This window comes from Nylanderia fulva, unplaced genomic scaffold (assembly GCF_048542155.1).
Source record: "Nylanderia fulva isolate GAGA-0341 unplaced genomic scaffold, ASM4854215v1 Scaffold18, whole genome shotgun sequence".
NCBI lineage: Eukaryota > Metazoa > Arthropoda > Insecta > Hymenoptera > Formicidae > Nylanderia > Nylanderia fulva.
This window is the reverse complement of record NW_028190055.1, coordinates 1,510,172-1,527,500: the sequence shown is the minus strand read 5'-3', so window position 1 is coordinate 1,527,500 and position 17,329 is coordinate 1,510,172. Positions and strand designations below refer to the sequence as shown.

Genomic DNA, 17,329 nt, shown 5'->3' with positions numbered 1-17,329 from the left:
AGAACGAAATCCCGAATTCGAGAGCTAGAAGAGAAGAGATAAAGAAGAACAATTCACAACGGGACATTAATTTGATTCTAGAATCATATCAAACGTGTAAAGTTCGATATACACACGCAGTCATTATTTTATTGCGGATAATATTCGCGAAATGATCACGATTGCTCGGAAAAAAATTCTCGCGAAGCTGCGAGCGAGATTATATAATAAAAATACAATAGACAATATGTATCTCTGTTAGAGATGGAAAAATGATAAAGTGGAAAAAGGAGGAAGAACAGCGAAGAGAAAGAGTCGGCGAACAAGAGAGACCTTTTTAATCTGTCGATACTCACTCCGCGACAAATTACTGCAGTATACCGTCGCCTCCGAGGAAATCGTGAGGCAGTTTTACCATTTATCGTCGATAATTACCGCAGCTGTGCGCGGTCGGGCCGCAGTATTTTTACTTTCGACGCTAATCGAGTTAATTATCGCCAGCCGTTTCAGTCGCATTACCGTTTCCCCGCGAGATATACATTTTAGCAGATACATTTCACGCAGCTAAAACGTCTATGAAAATAATTCATCAATTTTAAACCGGTTCTTCTCATTATCGAGATTACTTTTTCAATCTATATAGAAATACATTGCGTCTAATAAATGTGTCGCAAAGTGTTCCATATATGGTAGAATTGGAAGGAATAATTGTGTGTATTTTTATGTGATTATACAGGGTGTCCGGTAACTAACGGACCAATGATTAAGGGCGGATTCTCTGGCCAATTTGGAGACGATTTTTCCTTAGCAAAAATGTTGAGAAGTCAATAATTTTCGAGTTATAAGCGATTGAAAAAAATGGGTTTTTTGAAAACTAAACGTTTTGGAGTCTAACATAATTACATTCTTCAGTTAATTTCAGGTAGAGTTTACTATAATAAAATTTTAATTTGAGGCTTAGTTATAAAGATACATAATGACAAATATTGGAAAGTTGTAAAAAATGATGACTTTTTTCGACATTGTTGCTGAGGAAAAATCGTTCCCAAATTGACCAAGAATCCGCTTGTAATCGTTGGTCCGTTAGTTACCGGACACCCTGTATAATGAAACATTTCTAGCATGGATACTTTCTTATTTATTAACTTGATAAAAATTTGATCGTACAAATAATTAATTTGAATAATTGATATATTATAATAATACACATATAGTGTGCCAGATTTGCATAATCGATTGAAAATAAAATACGCGCAGAGTGCGCTGAACAAGTTTGCAGTTTGACGAGAGAGAAATCGTGACAGTCACTGTGTTATACGCGCTCGGATATTTATTGCACTTCGATGCATGAAGTGCAACGCGCATCGAACGTAACATATTGATTCGGCGTCACGTCCCGCTGCTGTCAACAAGTAATGACCATTTGACGTATGGCACTGATTTTCATGGCCGTGGTAACTCGTTTTTCCATCGGTAGATCGGCACCGATTGATCCCTGTTGAGCTTCGTTGAATCTAATCGATCTCGATGGATTCAAGTGGTAAAAAGGCAAACAATTCGCGCGATAGAAGAACATATATAATGCGTCAATCGGTGTTAAATAGGCATTCGCAATATGTCCGTCTGCTATCTACAAGGTGTCCGGTAACTAACGGACCAATGATTAAGGGCGGATTCTCTGGCCAATTTGGAGACGATTTTTCCTTAGCAAAAATGTTGAGAAGAATCAATAATTTTCGAGTTATAAGCGATTGAAAAAAAATGGGTCTTTTGAAAACTAAACGTTTTGGAGTTAAAAGTCTAACATAATTACATTCTTCAGTTAATTTCAGGTAGAGTTTACTTTAATAAAATTTTAATTTGAGGTTTAATTATAAAGATACATAATGACAAATATTGGAAAGTTGTACAAAATAATGACCTTTTTCGACATTTTCGCTGAGGAAAAATCGTTCCCAAATTGACCAAAGAATCCATTTGTGATCGTTGGTCCGTTAGTTAGCGGACACCCCGTATATAAAAATTACATGTTTGTAATAAATATTGAAACCGTAAAATATTCGCGTGCAGTGTTATTTCAGCTTTTACTCGTACGAGATTTATCGCTTATACGGCAATGTATATTTATGGAAAATTAAAGAAAAATGTGTGCGTGCGTGCTGGCGTGAGCTGATGCTGGCGACGGAAAATGTAGAAGAATTTTCAATCGTAAGTTGAATTTTTAGACCGCGGCTTGTAAAATTCGAGCGTGTGCTCCCGTGATATTTATTACGATATATATTTTACCAAGCCGACCATATCTTAGGACGAAAGAAAAGCTCTCAACGCCGGCGACACGACGCCAAGTCGCAGCGAATTCGTGAACTAAAGCGCGATTTTTATAGCTGAGCTATCGCTGTTTCTGTCATGATAAAATATCACGGCGGTAAAAAAATTATGGTACAAATGCTCAAAGCGATCGTAACGACATACTTGGGGCGAGATTTCAGAATATAATCGGCTTTTTCCAATATTTTGCTCAATATAATCCGAGTGTATAATATAGTCCATGCTACTTTATCGCCTGTTTTCAGCTTTCAATTAGTTGTAAGAAATATATCTCGTAAATTATTCAGCAACTCGGTGAAAATGAATGACATTTCTCGAAAGTCGTCGCACAAGCTCTCGCGTCTAATATAAATCTTGTAGATTATATATAAATATATCTACATTTGAAATATTTCAATATTTTAGTATTTGTTATATTTTAGAAACTATTTTGGATTACGCTATTTTTAAAGGAGAGAAATAAATCATGGTAATGAATTCATGTTACAATTTCGAAGAATTATTCACATTAGTTGCAAGCGTCCGTTAACCCTCAGTTATCACTCATTTTTGGCCACCCTATTTTACGACTCATGGATTAGAGCAACCCAGAGTCTTCTTTTGTTTATATTTCTGGATTTAATGAAGCTATTTTGAAGTATTTTTTTTTCAATCGATACGCCAGACAGTAAGAAAAAAGAATATATCGGTACAAATATCACCAGATTTCTACGACTTAAGATATTTAAGAAAAAATGAAAAGTGATCTTCTAAAAATTTCGAAAAAATCATTTTTGATATGGGTTAACGTAACCCAGAGAGGTAACTGAGGGTTAATGATCAATTGTATATTAACAAGGATATACAGGGTGTCCGGTAATTGGGAACGATTTTTCCTCAGCGAAAATGTCGAAAAGGGTCATCATTTTTTACAACTTTCCAATATTTGTCATTATGTATCTTTATAACTAAGCCTCAAATTAAAATTTTATTATAGTAAACTCTACTTGAAATTAACTGAAGAATGTAATTATGTTAGACTTTTAACTCCAAAACGTTTAGTTTTCAAAAAACCCATTTTTTTCAATCGCTTATAACTCGAAAATTATTGATTCTTCTCAACATTTTTACTAAGGAAAAATCGTCTCCAAATTGGCCAGAGAATCCGCCCTTAATCATTAGTTACCGGACACTATGTAGACACAGGGATAGCAAAACAAACAACGCGCGCGAAACAAAGTTTGAAAGGAATTGATACGTTTTTTGTATCTAACTGAAAGCCACGGTGTTTCATCGCTGAAATCCGGTTGCTCTAACGAAGGCTCTCAAAAGCGATGAGAGGACGACATACCGGAAGCCCTCAGTTTGCCAGATCGCGGCGTATAAAGGGCAATTTTCGCGACTGCTCTTCTCTCACTTATTCCTTCGGTATCGACTGGATATATATATATATATATATATATATATATATCGCGATCTCTCGCGGATACAATCGCACGAAAAGCCGCATGCGGACGGACGCGTTCCTCTTTTTGTTCCTCTTTCTGCACGGCCGGATGATGGAGCTTCGACTGAAAGAGGAGAATCTGGAAAAATATCACGGCCGCGAGATCAAACGGAATGGACGGCTTTGCTTCTCATCCCCCGTTTTACTTCCATCTCCGGGGTCGTCGGAGAAAAAGACAGATGGTTGAGGCTGCGAAAGAGAGGGACCGGATGAGATAGACGTGTATAGGTAGGAGCGAGGAGGACGTTTTTCAATCTATAAATATAAACCATCGCGCCAATTCCAGCTGCTTTCTGGTGCCTGTATTGGATGCCAATTCCGTCTACACTTCGCTGTATAGTGACTCTGCGAATTTCATCCGCGCGTTTGCACGTTTTCTCCGATACCCTACGTCCAGTCGTCTATCGACTTTGTTATCGTTCAACCAGAGTGAGAGGACGGTTAGGTGATCTCCCGCGCTGCATTCTTCGATCCTTTTTTCAGAGACTCCTCTGAAAGTTGACGCCTTTTACCTCTCGAAAGAGGTTCCCCGGATGAAATCGTAATTTCCCGCGGATAGAGCAAAAATCGCCGAGAAAAGACATTTTGAAATTCAAAGCTTTTAATATGCGCTCTCGAAAATTATTTTTCTGTTTCGATATATCGATATAAATTCAACGACGCGCGACGCATTCTTTTTTGTTTATTGCTATAATAATATAAGTTAAATGTCCCAGTGGTTGAACACGTTCTGATGTATGAACGATGCGATACATATTTATAATTATTAAGTTTTTCCTAATACATACAGTGTTACAAATATTATATTATATTAAAATTTAAAATTAACGTTTCTTAATATTTATTAAAAAGAAAATGGATTGAAGAAAAAAAGATTTATGAGAAAAACATTATTTTTTTGAATGACGGCTTACTTTTATTCATTCTTTCAATAGCTTCTTAACTATCTAGTTAAGAAACGTCGTTTAGTACTTAAGTGTGTGTATTTTTTATATAAACGCTATTATAACAAGTAAAAGTTATTTGATTCGTAAAAGAAGTTACTATTAAATTAAAATTTTTATTTTATTAAACAAATTCATTTAAATATGATAAATTTAGTGTTTATTTACTGGTACTCAAAAATTCAATATTGCCTAGTTATCGACCGTTTGTTTATTTATCGTTTTTTTTCGTTTGAATCGTAATTTTTTCGTTTCAATTTCATTAAAAATGTAAGTATTTTAATATTTAAAAAAAAAATCTACAATTAATTTAGTAATAAAGTTTAAAGAATTAAAAAAAACTTAATATACAATATATTTATGTCATAATGAACGAGGAAAATATTATGACAGATAACCTTTGTTAACTAAAAATTGTATGTGAACATTCGTTTTATTTTTCATTTCTTGTTATATTTTAGATAATTTCGAAGATAATGCCGAAAGAAAGAACAAGAAAAAAACTTCTGTATAGACAAATTATTTCTATAATTATAACTTTGCTATGTTCAAATATTGGGACAGCTTCGTTCAACCATTAGGACAAACGCGTTTTTATCGTTTAAACACTAGTACTTTTACACAGCTTCATATTTTATTATATTTTATATAATAAAACTAATGAAAACAATTGTGTTTGTATGCTTTTTAAACAATAAAGATATCAGTTCACAAGATAAATGCAAATCCTTAAGAAAATTTCTTGTTTTTATATAATAAAAATATTAATAAATGAATTTGTAACCTTAATCGTTCAACCACTGGGACGTTTACCTTAGTATATCATCATTATTGTGCTATTATGAGATTGTTGGAATTTTATCGTTTTATATTATCCTGTTTGACGTGAAATGTGATAAATCTAATCCTGGGAAATATAATATTATTACTGTCAGATTTATCTCGATATACGTTTGTTCTTTCTTTATCAGATTTTCTTCTTATTTTTCACAAATTCAATCGTATTGCCATCCCTTTGATTGAGATATACAAATATAAATTTTTGCGCCGATGGGACGACAGCTGCGCTCTATTCCCTTTATTGGATGTCGATATCAACTGGGAATCCTCGCGGCGCGGTTTTCTCTCCGGACTTCTCTTCACTTGTATTCCATCGAAACTTTCTTATCTTTCGAAGCGTTCGATGTCACACATGCGTGATAACGCGATGCGATGCACACAAACGGAGTCCGAAGTTACGTTTTTCACGAAAGTCTCCGAGATAAGACCGGCTTCGTATTGAAAACTTTCGTGTACACAGGGTGCCCGGTAATAATTCGCCCGCCACACACTTCTCGTGTGCAGATAGAGAGAATTCAACCTGAGTACGAAATTTTTGTCAGTCCTTTTTCATTCATTTTTCAGTAATTATCAATATTCATTATATATTCATTAAAGATCGCAAAAAAAAAAAAACGATGATTATTATCGGACACCCTTTATATTTATCGCAACAAAAAATTAATATCATAAACTTTTATTTCATCAATTTCCTCTTTTCTCTTTTTAATCATTTAATCGTTAAATTGAAATCTTGCCGGAAATAGAGAAACGTATGTTATAGCCAAATTTTTTGTTCCTTTTTTGCAACTCTGAATGTAAACATCTCGAATCTACATAAGTAAACTCAACGAAAATTCGAGCTGTTCCTTTTTCGAAAACGCTAACAAGGTGAAAAATCTGGTATTTTTATTCTTCGCCTTCTCTGCTCATTCACCTTCACTCAAATTCGCGAAAGAAAGAACGAAACTTCTTTTCTCACGTCGATTCCTAGTTTCTTCACCTGGGTGAACCAGTTTCCAAACGAGAAAAAAGAGAAAGATTCGGCGAAGGAGAGAAATACCGATTCGGTTCCAAGTTTCCTGCAGGCTATGGGTGCTAATTGAACCTTAAATCCGACGATTAGCCGTACCAAGCGTGTAACTGTGAACGCCCGCAGGATATGCGGTGGCTAACGTTAATTTAATTAAATCCTGCTACTATGCACCAAGAATATCCTGACTGCGAAAAGCTTGAGGGATCCGCAAGCTTGCACGGATGCTTTTGCGCAGAGATTGAAATTGGCGAGATTATCTGTAATGTTGATATGCTGAAACACATATCTTGCATCAATCATTGCATGTGTATATTTATAATTCATATTATTTCTCTCTCTCTCTCTTTCTATTATATTAATAGAAATATGTATACAGGGTGGCAGAACTGCCAAATTCCTGGTATTATTCGGAGACGATTTTTCCTCAGCGAAAATGTCGAGACACCAATCATTTTCGAATTATAAGCAGTTGAAAATAAAGGTTTTTTTGGAAACTAAGCCTCGTGGAAATAAAATCTTAACAAAACTACATTCTTCAGTTAAATTTTTAGATAAGTTTGCTTCAATAGAATTTTAATATAAGGCTTAGTTATAAGGATACATAATAACCAAAATTTGGGAACATGCTAAAAATGATGGTCTCCCTCAACATTTTCACTAAGGAAAAATCGTCTCCAAATGATACCAGGAATCTGCCAGTAAAAACTTTTCCGCCAGTTCTGGGATACTCTGCGTATATTATTATACTGTTATCATTGAGAAAATATACTAATTTTCAATTTCCGCTTTTGAGATACCAGCGATGCGTGCTACGGAAATCTTATGTTAATCACGGAGAAAGCTCGCCCCTTTTAATTGAATATTTAATATTTAACGCTCTTATTTGCAACGGCCCATGAGACCGAGCGATTTAATTTTTTAGAGCTAAGGTTTAAGTGGGGCTCATGTGGCGTCTCTCAGCTGAGCTGGATTAAATGGCTACGAGCATGCCACGAGATTTTTAAATCTCAGTTTTAAATAGTAATTTATTTATATCCTGCAATTTGTCATACGATTATTAATTGCTATCATATGCGCGTGTAGCATTGAGTTTTCCTGGACAAATTTAAAAAATATTTTATCTCTTTAAATATCTCTCTGAATGAATTTTAAAACTAAAGATTGTAAATAAATAAGAGAAATAATTTTTCTTTTCCGATACACATATCAGAATATAATAAATGATATAAAATATAAGTATATATAAAAATCTTCCAGTAGAGAAAGTACAGAACACACAAAAACTAAATTTTCTATCATTTTTACTCGTTTCAATTAATATGAGTTTAGTAGATTATTTGTACTTTTAGCACATTTTTACATGAAAAGTTTGAGGTGTATTTCTGTTTCCAATTTCGCCAGGCACTAAGAAAATGAAGTCGTTTCATTAACCATGACGGAGTTTGTCGATTGATGTTTGCAAATGAATTCTTCCGAGGATAAAGCAAGCAGGCCGCGGGCAATTCGTATTAAAAACGCACAACGAGACTGGATTATTTCGGGTTAAAATCGCAGGGAGACCGGATTATATTGCGAGCAAAGGCGCATTTGTCACGACGAATGCGTATACCACGGAAAGCATTGTGACGCGGCGCGTCTCGCGTTGAGAAATAAGAGGCGAGAGCGCGGGAATTCTTTCCCGATAACGACCGCAATTTAGGCCGATAAAGGGAATCGACGAGGACCGCGCTTTATCTCGGTGTCTTCCCGCTCGGCGGTAATCAGTGTTTGTCAAACTGTCGTCTTGAAGCGCCGCAGTGCCGGTGACTGCTCCTACGGGAACCCTCCACATAAGGAGGAGAAGAATATAAATCCTGCGCGATTTTGTATGTCGCCGAGAGCATATATATTCAGCATAAGATGAAGGACGTGACTCGAAATAAAAATCAATGAAAAGCCCGAAAATAATTTTTGTATTACACGTGCAGGCAAAGTGGCACTTTGTGTGCGTGTTTTTTGTGCGGAAAGCGGCCGATTTCCCACGCCGCCATGTAGCGACGACGCGGTGAGTGAATAAGCCGCGTTCAAAGCCATTGCCTACGGCTTCAGCCGTGGGCAATGACTTTGAACACGGCTATTCCCGCACCGTACCGTCGCAAGATGGCGGCGTGCGATCGGCCACCTCGCGCACAAAGCCACTTTGCCTGCACTTGTAATACAAAATATCGTGTGTATCAAGTGCGGATTGACAATTTTCCGCACTTGATACACAATATACTATTATATTTTTCGTCGCACGCGTTTGTCATCGTGTCTAGTTACGCAAAATTCTGTAGTAACAGAAAGATAAAAAATCTTTCTATTCTTAAACGTCAAATTATAAATATTTAATTACCTATTGGATTGTATTTTAATTATGTGCAATATTTTGAAATCTGTCATTTGTACCTACTTGAGACGAATCAATTTTGACTTTCTTATAGATTCGATTTGAATTGATACTTGTAAATAATAAATTATATAGGATTTTTACATAATAAATATTTGCTTAGGGCCCCTTTGGTTCTAAATCCATCGGTAACCACATTTTACCTCACCGCTAGGAAATTTGCTGTCGCTTCCGCTAATCTGATTTTTCCATCTCGCCGAAAATTTAGCGAAATCATGGTCTTTCCGAGCCGCGTTAATCGATTTCTATTAGCGGAAAGCGCCACGAGGTTACCGCCGTCTCCGTCACTGTTAATGACAATCTATGCGATAGCAGCCAGGAAAGTGTCTAGACGTTCATTTCGGTTTCGGTTGCGTTTCGGCGACGTTTATCTTGCCTTAGAGATCCAATACCGCTTTCAGATATCTGACTTGCTGTAAATACATATACCTCTTACTGCTGTGACATTGATTATTCGAGATTCGATGCACACAAAGTGCATACAATATCACAATTGCCATACGTCATTAGGAATTGATCGCACTCATGACTATAATGAAAGATTGATAAGATTTATAATAACTCTTTGTTGGACGTACTTATTATTTATATACCGTAAATTTGAAAAAAATAATTTAAATTTTCTGGATGTTCTTCAAATAGTCCTAGAGTTCTCAATTTTATAGAAAAAGTTCTGTCATATAAAGTAACAAGAAACATTATATGAAAAACCAGAAGGCTAATTTCATGTTCTAGATAAGTTTAAAAAATAATTCTCTCAAAATATCGCAAAAATTAATTTCGAAATTTTCGAGTCAAAATACGAAAAATTGCGATTTTACATAAGTATTTGTTTTCATTAGCAGGTTTTAAAAATAGCAAGATATAGATTAATAAATAAAAAACTGCTTTCAAGATTTGATTATAATTAAATTAAGAATGATGTGATAACGTCTGAATAATTTCGTTTAATTATATTACAATGAAAAATGTACATAAAAAAGATAGATGTCATATATGTATAAAGTATAACCTATTTTTATGAGATGAAGTATTTGTTAGAATCCTTTAATCTGAATAATTTTCAAACCACTTATATATTCGCTCTATCGACAAATCTTCAACTTTGCTTCTGGGTGTCGGTTAAAATAATCGGCGTTTACTTTACTATACGCAGGTCTAGACAGTTGTGCGTCGGGGAATGATCTCAGAATAAATTGACTAAATTCCGGACAAACTAGGAGAAGGATATTTATAGAAATGGTTATGAAACTCTCTAATTAGTCGACGTCACGGCGAGACGAGAGAGAAGGGACAAAGTGTAATTACAAATTGAGCATCGTTACACGCGCGGCGGCATGTGGGCGAGCGTAGAGAAAAGACAGGTAATTAACGCATCCGCTTGAATTCGCAAAAGCGATCAAAAGGGAGAGGGGCTCTGCAACGAGCGTAAATTCCGGTCGGAGGGAAGAGGAGAGGGATCGTTGATGGTGTCGGCATCCAATGACTCGCATCGCATGTCTTTTCCAATCGGAACGAAAAGCTCTCGGGGACGGATAATGAAACGCGCACGGACGAGCGCGGAAAAAAAAAAAAAAATAAAAAAATAAAAAATAGGAAAAAAAGGCGGGACATAAATTCCGTACTTTCGCGCACGTCCGAAATGATTGACAGCCGGCGACGCTACAGCTGTTGTTTATCTCCCGCTACCCTTCCTTTTTTGCCCGGATAGATAGATGAATATGACAGATACGATTATTTATTATGCGCCATCTCGACGCGCGATCGAAGCGCGTTGCGAGCTGGGAATAAAACATTGGATCGACAAAATCTGTCCAAGTGTCGTCAATAGCGTCCACTTTTATCCCCGTAATATATAAGTTTTAGCTTCTCTTTTGGGCGATTATGTATACGAATGTAAATGTGCGCGAAAATGAGATGCTTCTTTTAATATAAACTGAAAAAAATTCATGTACTTTTACATAGAAATTAGTAGGTCAGAGAACTGGAAAAGTTACTTGCTTATCACTGTAATTTTTTTTCCATTTGTTTTAAAGTGAAAATACATATTAATGTAAAAATACATGTAAAATTATTATTTTTATGCAAGAATCATATGTAATTTTTACTTTATTAGAATTTTATTTTATAAGTATTTACCTATTTTATTTATAACACTATTTTATAGCATTTATACATTCCTAACATTTCTTATGTGTAATTACATGTTCAGTGAAATATTTTTAATCTTGAAAATATTTAAGAATATATTTCATATGAAATTACATATAATCTGTAATCTTCCATGTAAGTATCAATATTGCATGATTATTCTGGGTCGGAAAAAAACCTAGCTTAATCATGTAAATATTTTTTTCAGTGTAGAACCATAATAAGTTGGGTGCATTAATTGCGTGTCTGCATAAGTGCAACTGCATTCACGAGGACACTTGGTGATATGTGCGACACTGCGCGATTTTTTCGCTAATAAAAATGATAACAATTAATGTCAACAAATGTCAGAAATTTCCAATATATAATATAATTGTTAATTATTAAGTAAAAACACGGAGCAGCCTTCAAGCCGCTTCAAGATGTGTCTCTGCATACTAGTAGATTAGTGAGTCTAAGCACTTTCATAACACGTAACTGTAATAATTCAGAACTTTCTGAGAAACCGCGTGAAAGGAAAATTTCTCTCCCATCCTGGAAACACAAGTGATGTCTGTTTGCATAGCGGATTGTGACATGGATCACGATGATGCGATCCTCCATGGCTTGGAATTCTTTTGCTCCTGTACGATAACCGTGCGATCGAAAAAGTCACTTTTACTCACGTCTCTTTATATAGAAATCTCTCATCTTTTTCTTCAAAAATCATCGACGTGACATATTTGTGATAGCATTTGTCGTGACATTTGTTGTCACGGTGACGTAAATCCGCGCGGTATTAATAACGTCATTCGCGGGACCGAATTACCAAATATACCTGCGCAGTTAAATTATCCGGTCGCCATTAAACGCAGCGGGACGCTATCAGTCAATTTGTTTAATTTCTCGCGACGTTAACGTGTCGCATCCGATAAATTCGTCGCTTCGCTCCGCCTAAACGTCGTTCTCCGATCTCTCGATCCGAGAGCATGATCGATCGAGGAACGATTGACAGTGTATCGCGGTACCACCTGTTATTTTTATTCGTCGGTGACGCGTTTGGTAGCGCGTTTCATAAAAATCCGATCATACTGGAATATCATTCCGCGTCAGGAATTTTATTTAAAAATAGCCGCAGCCAAGTGTCATCGATGCGATAGACGTGACGTGTCTTTATCGTGTCAGTTGGTCATGTAGCGATAAAATATTAGCAAAGACGTATGTTGGAAACTTTCGCGACCTTTTTCGCATTTCTATACGTCTATATCCGTGTCACTATTATACTTCGTGTCACAGTTTCCAACGGAATCGATTTGCAAAATATTTTGTTTTTCTGTAAATTAATCGCGACTTCACACATCGTATTTCGCATCGCGATTGTGAAATTGTGATCTTTACTTTTTCGCCACGCGTCAAACGTGTCTCATTGTCATCGCAGATAATGACACTTGAAGCCTTTTTACAAAATGAATGGATAACTGTTTCGTATCTACAAATCACATTTTGCGCGATCTCGAACTATAGCAGCGAAGCACAGAGATATCGAATTAAAGGGTACAAATGCTTTTGAACTCCGATACTGCTCATCTAAATCTATATTACAAGTTGACATCCGCTGTGTCGAAAACTTCACACGCTCATGGATGATCGATACTCGTCGGTGACGAGGTATCGAGGCTTGGCGACAATGTTTCCACGTTCGTTTCCGTTCGATGCGTCTCGTTACAAAACGCGAGAAAATTATACACGTTTTATCGAGTTAATTCGTCTTTTTTATTTTAATTAGTTTTTAATCGACATTAAAAATAAGTCCCGCTAAATGAATGATAAAACCGTAAGAATAAAATATACATATCTTATGTAATAAGAGTAAGAAATATATAGAATAATATAAATATATAAAAGACCATTAATATACTAGAAACAATATTTACGTGTTATTAAACACGTAATAAATCATTAATGGCGAAGCAAGAGAGATTTACGGGAAACATTAATAATAAATACATTTACTAGAATAACTTATTGATTCAAGAATTAATCTTTCAATATTATATATAGAGATCAATATTTTCCTTATTAACAAAATAAAAACATTCTACAGGATAATAATATAAATAGTACGTTAAATGGGGGAAAATCTTAAATATCTCGTTTTGGAGCAATTTAAATATTTCCTTCGAATGTCGTGTTAAAATTTTAAAAGTCTATTACTCTCTTCTGGTCTATAAACACAAAATCATTTTATGATATATTTCAAGCGAAATTGGGACGGAGATTGGCAACTGCTCGTTCGAGCAAGAGATATCATTTGCTAAGCTGGGCAAGGCGATACGGGAGCTAACTAATTAACATGATTATACGAGATACATGGTGGTTCGATCGGGTGGACCAAAGCGTTTCCCAGTATCACCGAAATTCAGGGAGCGAAGAAACTCGTCGCACGAGACACTATCACGTTCAGATATCTTCGATATAATATCCCTTTACTCTACATTATCATTTCCAACTCGATAACGCGCTATGTTATACCAACAAATTGAATAATTGTAATTGTCGCTTACTTCAGCTTTACGATATAATTTACAATTACCATAAAATAACAATCAATTCCTTCGTTAAAAATTACAACATTTTTATATCTTTTTTTAATTTTTTTTATATCTTTCTATTTTTATAAATATAAAATAAATATTTTTGTAAATATTATCTACAAATATACATATACCTATTAAAAAATTTTTGCACGCTTTATATATATGGGGTGTAAATTCTATATTTTTAAAAAATGTTTATGTTATTCGTGATTAACGATAACATGTGTTGAACACATTAGGTTTTTAATCTCGAGCAACTTGTAGATTTCCCTCTTAATTAATGTGTACATCGAGAGCATAGGAAAATAATAAATAGAGCATAAAAAAAAAAAATAAAAAGCAACGCATTTTAGCGTATTATTCAAGGATTGCTCGTCTATTCGAGAGGCTATTTTAGAGACATAATCTAGAATGACAGCAATATAGGGGAGAGAAAGAGAGATAGAGGGAGAAAGGTTGGCGATGGGAAGGCTAGAAGTGGGTAATTAACGCGAGTATGCGTAAGGCGTGAAGACAACGAGCCCGCTGGCGGAAACTGAACGTCTATAGATTTCCGCCCAGCCGTCCGTACTAATGACCACATGCTAGTGGCTGGTGCATTTCACTGACCGATGAACACGTCCGGACAAGGCTGCGCTGCGCTGCCTCACTCTAGCCTCTCTCCTGTTTCCTTCTCGCGCCGGCCGCGTTATATCATTTATCAGGGGCGCGAGGATACTTCACTTCGTGGGAATTAACCGGCGAAATTAATTAAAAATGCCGACGAAGCCCAAGTGCTCGTCTCGGAACGTTTGCGCTTCAATTACGTTATTTGCAGCGGGGAAAAGATCTATTAAACAGGACGAATGGGCAGAAAGAATTTTTCATTCGCATATCTCTTGCTGATGTAACGTTTAACGCTCAAATGGGACGTTGATTTTTCTATTTATGCACTTCCATCGATTTATTTTTTATTTTTTTTTTTTTTTGCCGAAACAAAATTGTCGCGATTAATATGTTAAATTAAAATTTTTTTTTTAATATAGTCCTTGTTTTTTTTTCGAGGTAGTTAGATATTTATAGAAATTTGCGTGCGTGTGAGTGTACGCATATGAAGAATGTAATGTATCGTATCTTACCATATAGGACATACATAAATCTTATTGTTGAAATATCGTGAAATACAAGCTTTGCACATACTATTTTTCCAGTTTGATGTATCATGCAACATTCAGAGTACACTGCAAACTAAAAAACATAAATGTAAACTGGATCTCCGGTTTGGCTAGGATGCTTTCATCGGTATAACAAATATATCTCTCTCTCTGTCTCTCTCGGGACAATTTTCAAAAAAGGATTTGTGAAAAAATAGCGTATATTTTGTTACAATACAATTGCGACTGTAATCTGTATATGTATACACTGTCCCTGCATAAGTAATAATACGATACGGTAAATATTGATAATAATGCACACTTGTGTAAATATATTTTATCGATAATACACTTGGTTATTTAATACGTCGGTGGAAAAAATTCGCCGACTTTTTTATATGTTTTAAAATCCATCACGTTAGATTTAGAATAATTTATGTAAATATATAATAATAGCTTATACAATAGCTTATTTATGTATTATAAATGATCTCATTTCGTTGTAAAATAATTGATTCAATAAGTTAATATTTTATTTTATCAAGTATTTTTAGCCGCATTTTATATCTTACTCATAGATATATTTTTCGAGAGAGTCCTCCTGATATGTAAGAATTTTTCAAATTTTATTATTTATAGTCTTCTCAGCAAACTTGAAGATGAATTCTTGTTGTATCGATTATATCTTTTATCATGATTTGCACATACTCCTCTAATGTCCTTTTTAAAAGCAGAAGTTCTAGATATGGAACAGACAAAATAAAATTGGTCAACGTCGAAGAAATTAGTCCTGCATTTGTCATTCTCACTAATGAGAAGATGCGCGGTATTGCCAAAAAGCTTCGCGCGCGTTCGTGAAGATTCGCTTGTGCGTTTCTCTGTAGCGCGTTGCAGAAAATTTATGGAAAATGTTTTCCGTGCTGAAAGCGGCGACCGAAAGTGTCGTCGATTTTTCTCGCGCGTCAGACATCCGAGATAATTATCGGTTCGCGAGGATCCTGGACAAACAGGGTTGCCGCTCTCGAATCCCTTTTTTTTGTTCGGACCATCGTCACTAATACTATCGCCGGATGTAGACCGCTGGAAAGAGGGCGAGAAAAGCGAGGAAAATGGAAGAGAAACCGAAGCGCTCGCGATTAATAAAACGCGCTTGATATCATTATATCCTCGAACCTGATCTTTGCCGGCAGATTCTCTCCTGGCGATCGATGACCTTAAGATACGCCTTTTATCGCTGGAATTTAATCTTTACAGGAAGCGTCTATTAATCTATATTTCTATATGATAGCGAAGATATTATGTGCAGGGAGTATATATTTTTCAACGCTCTCTTATATCTTTCATCGCAGCTTTTTTATTCGGTCCAACTATATGAAGCTCGCATGGGGAGCAAGAATCCCCTTTTGGAATCGGTAAAAAAATTAAGAATTTGCTCTCCTTTTGAATAAATATTAGAATTTATTTGCATATTTAATATAAAAGAATAAACATTTTTTTTAATTCAGAAAGAACAAAAATTAATGATACTCCCTCCTGAGAAAATTCTGCGGACGCTCCTGGAAGCTCGGATATTTAATTTCTCGCCTTATTCACGTGCATTCTTATTTCCGCGCAAATCTGAATTATCCATTCGTACGTTTCCGGTTCTTTCCTCTCGAATTAATTTTCACCGTTGTTGTTTAACGTTTAATCCCGCGTTTACTCTTTTCGAGCACAATTATGCACGGAAGCCGACGTATATATATATATACGAGAAAGAGAGAGAGTATCCCGCATGAGATCCGCAACGACGGTGGAATTACTGCGAATCGAATGAATTAGCACTTTGTTACAGTCATTAGCGGATCTATTGAGTTAATTAGCGTTTGTTGCGTTGCAGCCTTCGCCGCTAAAACATATCGAGCTTTAGCAGTTACACGCAATAGCCCGGACGGAATTCTCGCGATATTGCGTTCGTGGACCGAATTAAAGAGCGATCGCGATGCATCGAGATAGCAACGCACGATGGATGATATAATCAAACTCGCCGACGATATCCGCGCGCGTGTCTCGCGACCATAGTCAGCTTATGGTACAAAAGCCGTAGGGAGTTTGCGAGAATTAACAGCGCGACTCGACGGAGCGAAAATCTTCTCCCTGAGAGAGAAAGTCGAGTAAATTAATAAGTTTGGGAAGCTGCCAAGAGAGAGAGAGAGAGAACGTGTAAGCGCACGCGTCGCCAGATGGGAGAGCTTCTCTTATACTTGGGCTTAGCGGTAAGAAACTTAAATGACGATTTCGCTTTATCGCACCGCCAGAACTGATTAACAATTGCAGCGAAGTGCAGGCGATAAGCATCGCGAAGATTTATATTCAATGTATTATTGTATTACACGAGCAGGCAAAGTAGCACTTTGTGTGCGTGTTTTCTGTGCGGAAAGCGGCCGATTTCCCACGCCGCCATCTAGCG

General features: G+C 36.0%; 1 protein-coding gene across 8 annotated transcripts in view; it reads left to right on the top strand.

Annotated features, from left to right (window-relative positions):
- The window catches only part of rho-6 (serine protease rhomboid 6), a 126,359-nt gene that overhangs the window by 76,306 nt on the left and 32,724 nt on the right, over positions 1–17,329 (top strand). Inside the window, exon 1 of one of the 8 annotated variants that reach the window (XM_085481439.1) lies at positions 1,984–2,187. The exons of the other annotated variants lie outside the window; for them this stretch is intronic. The gene's annotated coding sequence lies outside the window, so the exon portion shown is untranslated. Of the gene's footprint in view, positions 1–1,983; positions 2,188–17,329 lie in introns of those variants that run through there. 8 annotated transcript variants of the gene reach the window in all.